The sequence below is a fragment of the Protopterus annectens genome, chromosome 13.part0, assembly GCF_019279795.1.
Source record: "Protopterus annectens isolate FY-2018-M chromosome 13.part0, PAN1.0, whole genome shotgun sequence".
Classification (NCBI taxonomy): domain Eukaryota; kingdom Metazoa; phylum Chordata; order Ceratodontiformes; family Protopteridae; genus Protopterus; species Protopterus annectens.
The window spans coordinates 476401491-476414132 of NC_056747.1; the positions used below are offsets into that span (position 1 = coordinate 476401491).

Sequence of the window (12642 nt, forward strand, 5' to 3'; positions counted from 1 at the left end):
ATTTAAAGTACAAGTAAGGACAGCTTGTCGCCATTCATCTAATAGACCACTCTCCTCCTCCATAAAATCACTGGCAGGTAAACGGTCAATCTGTAAACCTCGCTGGGTGATGACCAATAATACAGCAACTTAATATCCTAAAATACAGTCACCTCATTTATCATTAACTGTTCCAACCGGTTAAATTTCTCGGTCAGACCATCTTCACTGGTGAGAAGCCAGGGATCCCTAGAGGATAAGTTTCAACTCCCTCTCGTGTAAAATGTCCACAAAAAGCACTTGTTCAGAGTTTGCAGGTTAGGAGACCTTATACAAACACAAACCACCAATAAAACTAACATAAACCCCCACAGAAATCACTTTGCCACATGAATTTTAAATATTTTTGACTTTATCCTGGTGCCTTGGCCTTTCGCCTTCTGGGAATAAATCACACAATGCAACCTAATCCAATTTATACACCAAGTGCTTCATGCCATAAATAACCAATTAAACATACAATAATCCAATTATAAACTATTTAAACAATTAAACATTTTGTCATAAATACAAAATACTTAAAACTTCATTTTGTCATTTATAAATACTTCTTAAATAAACTTTAAAATTCCACATAAAGAAATTCCTATAAAGTCAAATTCTTATCCAAGTTCATTCCCCTAGGAAAAAGTGTCCTATAATTTATAATCATCTTACACTCTAATCTACTGAGTTCCTCTTACAGACTTAGAGATTAGTTTTTTTGTAGTATTTTATTTGTATTAGTATTTTGATGTACCACAGCGCAGTGGTATTGTCTGTGTACCACCTCAGTGTGCCTGGTGGGAGATGATCTTTGAAAATTTGTAAGGCCAATATCAGGAGTCTCATCTTCTTGATACTGATATGCTTTTTCTGTTGAGTGAGGGTCCATGAGTTTCTCACTCTCCACTCTCCTAAGGTTGCCCTACACCCTGTGTCTGAAGCATCTGTGAAGAGGTCCTGCTTGGGGGGCAGGGACTGTAGGGGGTAGGCCTGAATCTGGGCTATTCACCAGTTCAGTTCCTTGGAAAGGCATGGCAGCATGGAGACCATGAACTCCAGGGGATGCACATGTTGCTTCTAGTTTGTTCTCGAGTACCATTGGAACCTTCTCATGTGAAGGTTTGTCAGGGGTACCATGGGGATGGTGGAGGCCATGAATCCCAGGAGTCTGAGAAATTCTCTGGACGACAGGGCTTTGAGGGGAAGTACTTCCTTGAAATAAGAAGTGAATGCCACATTTTTTTCTGGGGGAAGAAAGGCCATCATTTGTCCTGTTAGGATCCAGGATCCTAGGAACACCTGATCCTGTGAGGGTACCAAGGATTATTTTTTTTGACATTTATGGTGAATCCCAGACTTCTCAAGAGGGAAATAGTGAAGTCCAGATATTGTAGGACCACTGGAACTAACTGGGCCTGTATCAGGATATCGTCTAGACAGGGGAAGAGTTGGATTCCCCTTGTCCTGGCAAAGACCATGACTGGTGCAAGGCATTTTGTAAACATTCTTAAGGCTGTAGAGAGACCAAATGGCAAAGCATAGAATTGAAATTGTGCAGAATCCACTGAGAAATTTCCTGAAGAGAGGATGGACTGGGATGTGTAAGTAGGTGTCTTTTATATCCAAGGATACTAAGAAGGCCTGGGGAAGGATCAGGGGAAGAAGGGTAGGAAGAGTTAGCATCCTAAAGGAGGGAACCTGAAGGAAGGTGCTGAGATGGGACAAATCCAGGATTGGTCTCCAAGGACTTCCTTTCCTAGGGACCAGGAACATCCTGGAATAAAATCCCTTTCCTCTTGCATGATTGGTCTCCAAGGACCTCCTTTCCTGGGGACCAGGAACATCCTGGAAAAAATCCTTTTGCTCTTGCATGTATAGGGACTTCTTGAATTGTTCCTTGTGTGAGGAGTTCCTGAAGCACCAGAGTGAAGAAAGTCAGTTGGTCTTTAGGAGGTTGAAGGGTGCCTTTGGGAGTAGGTTTGGCCTCCCATGTCACAAAGTATCTCTGTTTTATTACAGAGAGGACCCAAGAGTCCTGGGTAACCTGATTTCAAGCAGGGAAGGAGAGAGAAAAAGAGAGAGAGAGAGACTCATGGAAACAGGGGTGTTTGGATGTAGTGCCTAGTAGTCACAGGCTACCAGGCTTACCCTGAAAGGGCTGTTTGGGAGCAGGGGTACATGGAGCAGACCTGGAAGAAGCTGTTTCCTGGAATCCTTTTTGCTTTTGGTTAGCATCTGTCTGGCAGGCCTTCTCACAAAGGAGATTTTGGTAGGGTAGTTTCTTTGTGTCTCAGATTCTGTAGTTCCTTACTCTTCTCTTGAAGCACCTGCTGAACCAAATAAATCTTTGTTGTCTAAGGGTGTGTCCAAGAGTTTTGACTTGATGTCTTCAGGGAGAGGCTGCCACCTAAGCCAGAAGTATCTCCTGATGATAGACCCAGAGGCGGCAGCACTAGATGAGGCATCTACTGCATCATAACTGCACTTGACGGAGTGCTTAGTTACCTGAGTGCAGGAATTCAAAAGAGAAAATATTTTATCCTTGGCTGGAGAGTCTGGGAGGTCCCCCCATTGTTTAGCCACATCAGAATAATTCACTGCAGAGCCAAAAATGAAAATAAAAATGCCCCGGATATCCAGAGAAGTTCTTAGCAACAGTGTTTGCCAACTTGTCATTTCGTATGTCATTCAGATGTTTAAATATCCTTCCTTTAAACAGACAATTCATCTTCCCCACATAAAACTGGGGACAATCTTTACAAATAGCAACATACACCAAATTAATAATGCAGCAATCAGAACAGAACCTGGGGATAAATTCCATACCCAAAGCTGGATGTATAAAACCTTTTGCAATAGATACAGAGTTACAGGCTTTACATGAACAACAAGGAAATGTTCCATATTTATTATCCTTTGAATTAGCTTTTGTTCTGGGTCCATAGCATAGCTGCCTTTTCAAAGAAAGGCTATTCTTGAAATAGAAAGCAGAGTTATCGCCAACGACTTGTTTAATCTTGTCTGTCATAAGTATAGGCCAGTTCCTTTTTACTATTTCATATACTTTATTTTTCACATACTCCAGTGACATCTATAATCTGGTATTGGTATCAGGTTTGACTGAAGGGGCACTATATGCTCCCTGTTCCTTTCTTAAAAAAATAAGGCTCGCCAGCTGTTGACTGAAATGTCATCCCTTCACCCATTCTTTTTTGCACTTCCTTGGGGCAATAGTCTCTTTTAATAGAGTCCTTACTTAGTTTCTCAGAGGCTGTTTTAAAACAATTATCATCTGTACGCAGCCGGAAAGATCTTAAAAACTGTCCTTTAAGAACATTTCTATAGGTATGGCCAAGGTGCATACTTGTTCGATGCAGTAAGTTATTTCTCCAAAAACTTGTATAATTCTTGTATCAATCGTGACATCTTCATTAACCCTAGGACGAACATTCAAGAAATCAATAGTCTAAAGAATACGACAAGGTAAATTTCAAAAAACAAGTACTGTTGTTCAAATAAACTAAAAAAGTCATTCAAGGTTCCCAAGGGGCCATCCCAAAGCAGGAAAACATCACCCACAAAACGCTTGTAATATATGATGTTCACGGCAAATCTACTATTCTTTTTCAAGACATGGTCTTGCTGCCAGCTAACCATAACCAAGTTTGCAGGGAGCTTAAAGTGCCCCTACAGTCAAGCCTGATACCAATACCAGATTAGTTTTTACATACTCCAGTGACATCTATAAAGTATGTGAAATAGTGAATAGGAATTGGCCTATACTTTTGACAGACAAGATTAAACAAGTTGTTGGTGATAAACCTGCTTTCTGTTTCACGAATAGCCTTTTTCTGAAAAGGCAACTATGCTACGGACCCAGAGCGAAAGCTAATCCAAAGGATAATAAATATGGAACTTTTCCTTGTTCATGTAAAGCCTGCAACTCCATATCGATTGTAAAAGGTTTTATACATCTAGTTTTGGGTATGGAATTTATCCCTAGGTTCTACTCTGATTACCACAGTATTAATTTGGTGTATGTTGCCATTTGTAAAGATTGTCCCCACTTTTATAATGGGTAAGACGAAATGAAAGCTTAAAGAAAGGATATTTAAACATCTGAGTGACATATGAAATGCCAATTTGAATAATGCTCTTGCTAAGCACTTCTCTGGACATCCAGGGCATGTTTTTTCTTTTTTGGCTCTGCAGTTAATTACTCTTGATCTCAAAGGTGGAAATATTGTGCACCTGACTGAGCTTGCAGAAATGAAATGGATTGTGACACTACAAGCTGGTAAGGCACCAAGTTTTAATGGTGTAGTTCCTTTAAGACCTGCCTTGAGACCTTGTGGACTGCCACGATGAATAGATTAACTGGATTGGCTAGGCATTACATGCTGTAATACTGTCTATTTGCTGACTTGATTTTAAACGGATACTTTGTATCTCTTGCGTTAGATCTGAAGAAACGCCTTGAGCATGAAAGCACTAATCTGTTTTTATTTGTCTTTTTTTTTGTTTTGTTAGTGTTTTATTGCCAGCACTGTATTCTGCTTGGTTAGTAGGACTGTTCTTTCTTATTTAATGAAGATGGATACACCTCCGCCTTTGGTTCTTTCATGCTCATCTTTAGGTCTAAACATGTGTAAGGCACTGTAGCCTTGCATGGCCGGGGTGCTCTCTGTGGCCTTGAACTATGCCTCTATGACTGCACAGACATCAGCATCTTTCCAAGGTAAGGAGTGTTTCCAGTGAGTGCAGTTTCCAATTTAGACTCCTAGCATTAAGCAGCATAACCCTGAGTTTGTCTCTAGTGGATTTTTTTACATTGGGAATTTTGTTCTTATAACATTGCCTAAAAAAGGCATTATGGGGAAGCAAGTACCTCTGTCAGTAACTGAAAGCCAAGAGGCAACAGGTGAAGACCATCTCTGGCAAAGCAGTGTGGTCTGTCCACTATATCTTCCCAGGTTGACAGATACTGGATCTCCCTGGACTGACACCAGAAGCTAAGCCAATTGCTGAAGTCAATCATTTTTTGTTTATACTGCGGCATCATCCTGGGTGAAGGTAGAATGCTGCTTAGGGCTTGGGACTTAACTGCCTGGGGCACATAATCTGAGAGTTCAGTTATGTATCTCTTCATATAGTCCAGTGAGGTGTGTCTCAAATCATTCACACCAACATGCACTATGACATAGTCATAATGGTACAAGTTGGTGAGAGACTTGAGTGCATGCGTCAACTGACAGATCTTGGCACCTGACAGGCAGCTGACCATGACCTTCTTGTCCGCCTGGTGATGGGGACATGTGTGTCTCACTGTGGAATTGCCTATGACCAGGACATTTGGTTTTGAGGTGTTTTGCCTTAGGGACTTATTGGCTGAGACACCACTGTGTGTTATGTGTAGTGGATTCTGTTGGGTCTGCAGTGTGTACAGTATATTTGCACTTGGGAGGTCTCTGATCTTTAGGTAGGCTTCTAGTGAGTGCCTCCGCATATGTGTGTTTGTGTGTTGTGAGCTTGTTATGCGCAAGAGGTGAAGTGTGTGCGCTGACAACCTGTTTGATATCTTTTTTATTGTTATGTGAGAGAACTGATTCCAAATTCATAGTATAGGTACATCTCTCATATGGATTTGTTTTAGGGGTAACTGATTGTCAGTATACATGAGGCAACTGCTACATTGCCTCAGGATGCCCATGTTAATCAGCCCGGCTGGAGAAATGGTGAGAAACTGTCCGTCCATTATGGCAGGTATATAATGTAGTAACGGGTCTATATTATCTTGTCGAAACAGCTTAACAGTGAATGCTATTTCGATGAGAAATAAACAGCTAACTGCTAGCAAAAAAAAAAAAATTGCTTGGCCATCACCATGACATAGCCCTTTACCCCACTGTAGTGTGATCTCAGAGTTGGCATACTTAGTTAGGGGGGTGTGGGGGACAAAGCCCCCCACTTTGAAATGTTTTAACTGGTGTGTTGTTGGTCTACAGATTTTTTTCCCCTAAGAAAAAAATCTGTGACCTGGGCTTTCGCTGTTTTTGTAGTTCACTGTTTATTTGTCGTCAAAACGGCATTTGCTGTTATGCTGTTTCGGTAATATAAACTACACCTGTAGTAACTAGTGGGGAATGAGGTAGATGGACCAGGTTTTACTGTAAGACTAACAAAAAGTGGCTATTCTATGGAGGGCTAGGGGTAGAAAACTGTGTCCCTGCTTCCCAATGCACTCCTGATATGTTCATAGCTCGTGTGTGTGTGTGTGTGTGTGTGTGTGTGTGTGTGCGCATACACACACACACACACATACATATATGTAGATATATATAAATATGTATTTGGCTATAAACCTACTAGAACACTACAAACAAAAAAACACTTTATTATACAGAAACTCTACTAACCTACCTAGTTTTCTATTACTGAATACTATAAAATAACTACTACACTAAAGGAATGAGAAAAATAGCAATAATTTTCACTTATCTCCCTGGAGAATAGTACTTGCAAAGCCTGAGAAGGAGCTAGTGAAAGAGTCTAATTTACAGTGCTAGGTAAAGGTGTGTAGAGATGACCAAGTTGCTGCCTCTAGTATATTTCAGAGAGTTCATCTCTTTCCAAAATGCCACAGAAGTAGCTAAAGCCCTGGTAGAGTGGGCCTTGACCTTGCATGGAAGTGTGTTGTCATAGTGGGAGTAACAAAAAGCAATAGTAAGAGAGAAACATTTCGAAACAATCTGTTTTGACACTAAATGTCCCTTATTCTTACGATGTGTGAAGATAGGTGAAGGCTGCCAGCCTAGCCAGATAGAATTTTGTAGATAATTCTGTTATTTGTAAATATTAATATAAGCCATAGGCTTGTTCTCTTAAATGGGGGAAATGGTGTTAAACGTGGGAACTACAAAAATGTAACAACAGTGCACTCTGCTGTAACAAAGCTGAGAAGTCAGTTCTTTGATGTCAAAACTCGGAACCGAGATTTCTAGATAAAGGTATTCTGCCTATTGTTTTGAAGTCAGAGTTAATAGCTAGAATTTGTATGTACAATTCCTTTTATTGTTCTGGCTTCCTGACCAGCTGCAAGATCAAGGGTTATTAACCTCTGATAGTCTGTTAGCCTGAGAACCAGAAAGAAATGATGTAATCTGAAATGAATCAGTGGTACTGTGTTATCAATTTAAGGACAAAAAGAATGAGAACATTTGTCTTGAAACATCCAACTCACCAGTCTGCCTGTGTCTATATGTAAGTAGGATTTTAGAACTGTGTTTTCTCTTAGATATAGCTAGGAAATAGGAAGATTAGACTTGTTTGTTTTTCTGTGATGTCAGAACTTTTCTACTGTATTATTTTAAGTATTTCTCTGTGATCTCTGAACACTTGACTAGCACTGTGTAGTAAGAAGTATCATCGTGTTTTTTTTTTATATTTTTTAAACCTTTCAACTTTGGCTGTTTTGTGTAGAGATAATTTAAGCTCTAAGAGTACATTGCATGTATATAGTGATATTGTACCATGTCACTCCAAGTAAGTCTTGACTGTTCAGTCGCACTTACCATTTGGATAATAATACTGCACAGTATAATAGACACCCTTTCGTAAGGGCCTTTGAGTAGCTGATAAATATTAGCTGGGTGGTGGCAGTGATTTTTACTGTATAGTCTAGGTAAAAGGGGTCCAGTTGGATAACATGTGCCATCTTTCCCCAAGAGCATCTGTGTGGTTGTATAAACTCTTATCTGTGTGTGTGTGTATGTCAGCTACTTGGGCAGGGACACAAAGCACTGGTTGGACAGAGAGGGTGCTGGAGGTTTTAGCTTGCCCACTAGGCTAAGATCTGGACCCTATAGCTGTGTTAGCTGTGCCAGTGGGGAGTCTTATTGGGGATCTGGAGAGAAAGGGAGAAACCAGCCCCAGACTGACTGTGATCTCCGTGTGCTCTTAAGGGAAGTTGTACTTTACTGTGTGTGCATTTATCCTTTCCCTATATGGATGCTCCTCACTGGTGTTGGTGGTGAGGACTGAGGCTCCTTGATTGCTGGGCCAGTGCACGGGTGTGGTGGGATATCCAAACCACATATTAATTGGTTGGCAAATACTAATTGGCTTGTAGTGGTGTGGGTAGAGTGAATTCCTGTAGCTTGTGTACAGTAATCACTAAAGGTGTTTTGTACTCTAAATCAGTCCTGCAGTGAATACTCGGAGTTCAGATCATAATTGTTTTATTTCTTTTTTTAGCTAAGTTAGTCAGGGAGAGCAGGTAGCATGTTAACAGAGGAGTACAGAAAGCTGACAAGGAGCCAGCTGGCTGAGATGTGCCAGGCTAGGGGACTGGTGCATGGAAACCTAACTAAGGCAGACATGATTGCAGCTTTGGTCACAGCTGCTTCAGAAAACTGCAACCAGGAGGACGATCAGACTGGCAGTGGAGATGTACATCCCTCACAGAATGGACAGCTCAACCTTTCTGCAGAAGACTTAAAAATCCATCTGGAGCTAAAGAGACTTGAGTTGGAGGCCAAGCGTTTGGAAATAGAAGCAGCTGATAGACTGAGACATCTGCAGGCTGAGGAGAATGAGAAACTGCTACGCCTGGAAGCTGAGTAAAAGGAGAGGCAGAGGCAGCATGAGAAGGAAATGCTGATTCTTCCCCAGAGTCATGGAGCTAATGGGGAAGGGAATAACTGGACCCGAGAATCACAAAAGGTCAGTAAATTTCTTCCTCAGTTTAAAGAGGGGGATAATTTCGATAGTTTCACTTATATGTTTGACAGGGTATGTAAACAGTACGATGTTGACCAAAGGATCTGAGTCCAGTTCCTGACCCCCTTACTCCATGGTAAAGCTGTAACTGTGTTGTCTAAAATGCCTGACATTGTTTTAATTATACTATAGTTAAGAACTGTTTGTTAGAATTGTTTAAGCTAACACCTGAAACATATAGGAAAAAGTTTTGTGAGAACAGACGCAAGACAGATGAAAGTGTGTGTGAATATGTTGCTAAACTGAGCACTTATTTTCATAGGTGGTTGAGTGGATGTCAGGTCACCACTTCTGAAGAGCTGGCAGACCTTTTGGTGAGGGAATAAGCCCTTAGCAATTTGCTTGAGGACATGAGGATCTGGTTAGCTGATAGACAGTGTGCTACTTCACATGTGTTGGGGAAGAAGAGAGACGTATACCTGGCAAGCAGGTCATCCCTGCACAGGAAAGGGACCCCCCCCCCGTACTACTCATGGGTCTAAAGGAACCCATGGTGAGCAGCACAGACTACCCCAACAGAATCTGCCAGTAGCAGGGGAAGCCACTAGCCCAGGTAACATGTTCAGGATCTAGGGTTAAATGTTTTGAATGCAACCAGTGGAGCCATGTGGCATACAGATGTCCATGGAGGCAAGGTAGGGAACAAAAGGTGAGGAAGCCAGTAAGTAGGGAAGACAACATGCCAATAGTAGGTTGTCTTGAGACAACAGGGGTACCGAACTGCCATCCTGCAGATGTCCTGATAGGGAAGGATTTGGATGAGGCAGTACCATGTGCTTATGCAGTTACACGGAATCAAGCTAGGAGACAAGCACATGGGTCTGGTAGCCTGGGGGTGACCCAGACAGACTGCATACTTGCCGCCAGCACTGGTGAGGTTTACTTCAGGCTGGGAGCTATTCTGTAGCAGTGAGACTGAATGTAAGTCACAGCTGTTTGTGGGTACTGATGTTCCCTTGGACATAGTGACTGCAAAGGTAGAGGTGAGTAGTAGTACCCAGACTGACAGAGAGGCACCACTGTCAGAGGATGCCAGACTTCCTGTGGAAGGAGAGCTGGGAAGGGTTACAAAGAGAGCTGAGACAGGCTCAGCTCTCAGACCCTACATTGCAAGGCTTTGAGGCAGGTAGCTAGTGAGGCACCTGATTCTCAAGGAAGGGAGATTCTGTATACTGGGATGAATGGTTACTGTATAGAGAGTGGACCTCTGAGGGAGGGCTAGAAGGTGAGAGAATACAGCAGTTGGTAGTGCCTAGAGCCTACCATCTGGTGCTTCTAGCCATAGCCCATGATATTCCCTTTGCAGGACATATGGGCATAAAACATACAAAGAGACGTATTATGCAGAATTTCTATTGGCCTGGAATTTCCAGAGATGTAACAGGGTACTGCAGGACCTGTGAGCTGTGCCAAAAGGTAGGCAAGGCAGGAGACAAGGAGAGAGCTCCTTTGATGCCTTTGCCTGTGATTGAGGAGCCATTTCAGAGGGTAGTTATGGATATTGTGGGGCCTCTGAGTACCCCAAGTTTCACAGGGAAAACGTATATCCTAGTGGTAGTGGATTATGCTACACGATACCCTGAGGCGGTGACTCTGTCCTCCACTGAGGCAGAAAAGGTGGCAAATGCTTTGTTAGAGATTTTCAGCAGGGTAGGTTTCCCAAAAGAAATATTGACTGACAGAGGTGCCAATTTCATGTCAGACCTGCTGGCTTGTATGTGGAAGTACTGTGGGTTGAAGCACCTGAAGACCACCCCCTACCATCCCCAGACTAATGGTCTGGTTGAGAGGTTAAACTCTACGATCAAGTCCATGCTACTGGCATCTGCAGACCAGTTTAAGAGGGAGTGGGACAAATATTTGCCCCATCTGTTGTTTGCTTCAGAAAGGTTTCACAGGAATCCACAGGTTTTTCACCCTTTGAGTTGCTGTATGGGCATAGGGTGAGGGGGCCTCTAGATTTAATTCGAGATGAGTGGAAAGGTGAGTGTGAACCTCACAAGGAGTCTGTTGTGGCATATGTCCTAAATCTCAGGACAAGGCTCAGGGAACTCATGGGCTTGGCCCAGGAGAAAATGGCAGAAGCCCAACAACAGAAAAAGGTGTGGTATGACAGGAATGCTCGAGCTAGAGAGTATGGTGTGGGGCAGCAGGTAATGGTTCCCATTCCTGTCAGACACAACAAGGTGCAAGCAGCTTGGGAGGGATTCTACAAGGTGGTAAGAAAGGTAAGTGATGTTAACTACATGGTGGAACTGCTAGGCAGGAGGCAAGGGCACAAACTGTACCATGTTAACATGATGAAACCTTACCATGATAGGGAGGCCCTTGTACTGTGCATTTGCAGTGGACTTCAGGAGTTGTCTGAGGGAGATCTCGTGACATCTCCTCAGTGAGGTTCGGATTGACACCTCAGTGGAAGGGGTAGCAGTGTCCCAGCAGCTATCTCCTACCCAAGTTCGAGAAATCTGAGCAGTGTTACAGAAGTTTGGGGACATGTTCACTGGGAAACCAGGGTGCACCCAGCTGGTGCGGCACCAGGTGGATACAGGACCCCAAAGGCCTATTAGGCAGGCCCCTTATAGGGTGCCTGAGAGAGTCAAAAAGACTCTGAGGGAGGCGATACAGGAGATGTTGGAACTAGGGGTGATTCAAGAGTCCAACAGTCCCTGGGCCTCCCCAGTGGTGCTGGTGCCAAAGAAGGATGGCATCCCCAGGTTCTGTGTGGACTACAGGAAATTAAATAGTCACACAGAGTCAGATGCTTACCCTATGCCTAGGACAGATGAGGCCCTAGAGCAGCTGGGTGGGGCTACGTATCTTACAACCATTGATCTTTCCAAGGGTTATTGGCAGATGCCCTTGACTCCCAGTGCTAAAGAGAAGTCAGCCTTTGTGACTCCTTTTGGCTTGTATGAGTTCACAAAGATGCCCTTTGGGATGAAAAATGCCCCAGCAACTTTTCAGAGGCTGGTAGATCATATCCTAGCAGGAGCTGGAGGGTTTGCCCTTGCTTACCTAGATGATATTGCCATCTGCAGTCATTCCTGGCAGCAGCACCTTCAACATGTCAGGGAGGTGCTGGGCAGACTACAGAGGGCAGGGTTGACCATTAAGCCGAGCAAATGTCAGGTGGGTATGGCAGAGGCCTCCTACCTGGGACATAGAGTGGGGAGTGGTAAGATCAGGCTAGAACCTGCCAAAGTAGAAGCCATTCAGGCATGGCCTGCACCTGTTACCAAAAAGCTGGTGAGGGCATTCTTAGGGACAGCAGGGTACTACAGAAAGTTCGTCCCTGGTTATAGTACCATAGCTGCTCCCCTCACAGACCTGACAAGGAAGAATACGCCAGATAAGGTAGTGTGGACCCCAGCATGTGAGCAGGCATTCCAGGAGCTTAGGGAAGCTTTGGGAGGACCCCCTATGTTAGCCAGTACAGAATACAGCAAAGAATTTGTTGTGCAGGTGGATGCTTCGAACCATGGGGTGGGGGCTGTACTTAGCCAGATTTCTTCAGAGGGAGAAGAGCACCCAGTGGTTTACCTCAGTCATAGGCTCCAACCCAAGGAGGAATGCTATGCAGCTGTAAAAAAGGAATGTCTAGCCATAGTGTGGGCACTGCAGAAATGTCAGTCTTATCTGTATGGAAGAAAATTCACTGTGACAGATCACAACCCCCTAACATGGTTACACAGAGCCAGCCAGCAAAATGCCAAGTTGCTAAGATGGAGCCTAGGGTTGCAAGCATATGATCTGTCAGTGCAGCACCGCAGTGGGATTAGCAATGCTAACGCAGATGGGCTCTCAAGACAGGGAATGGAGTAAGGTGTACTCAGATAG

At 43.4% G+C, this 12642-nt stretch overlaps 1 protein-coding gene across 1 annotated transcript in view; it reads right to left on the bottom strand.

The window, feature by feature from the left end:
- Positions 1–12642, bottom strand: part of LOC122787919 (heat shock factor protein 5-like) — a 683173-nt gene that overhangs the window by 305263 nt on the left and 365268 nt on the right. The gene's annotated exons all lie outside the window — the stretch shown is intronic.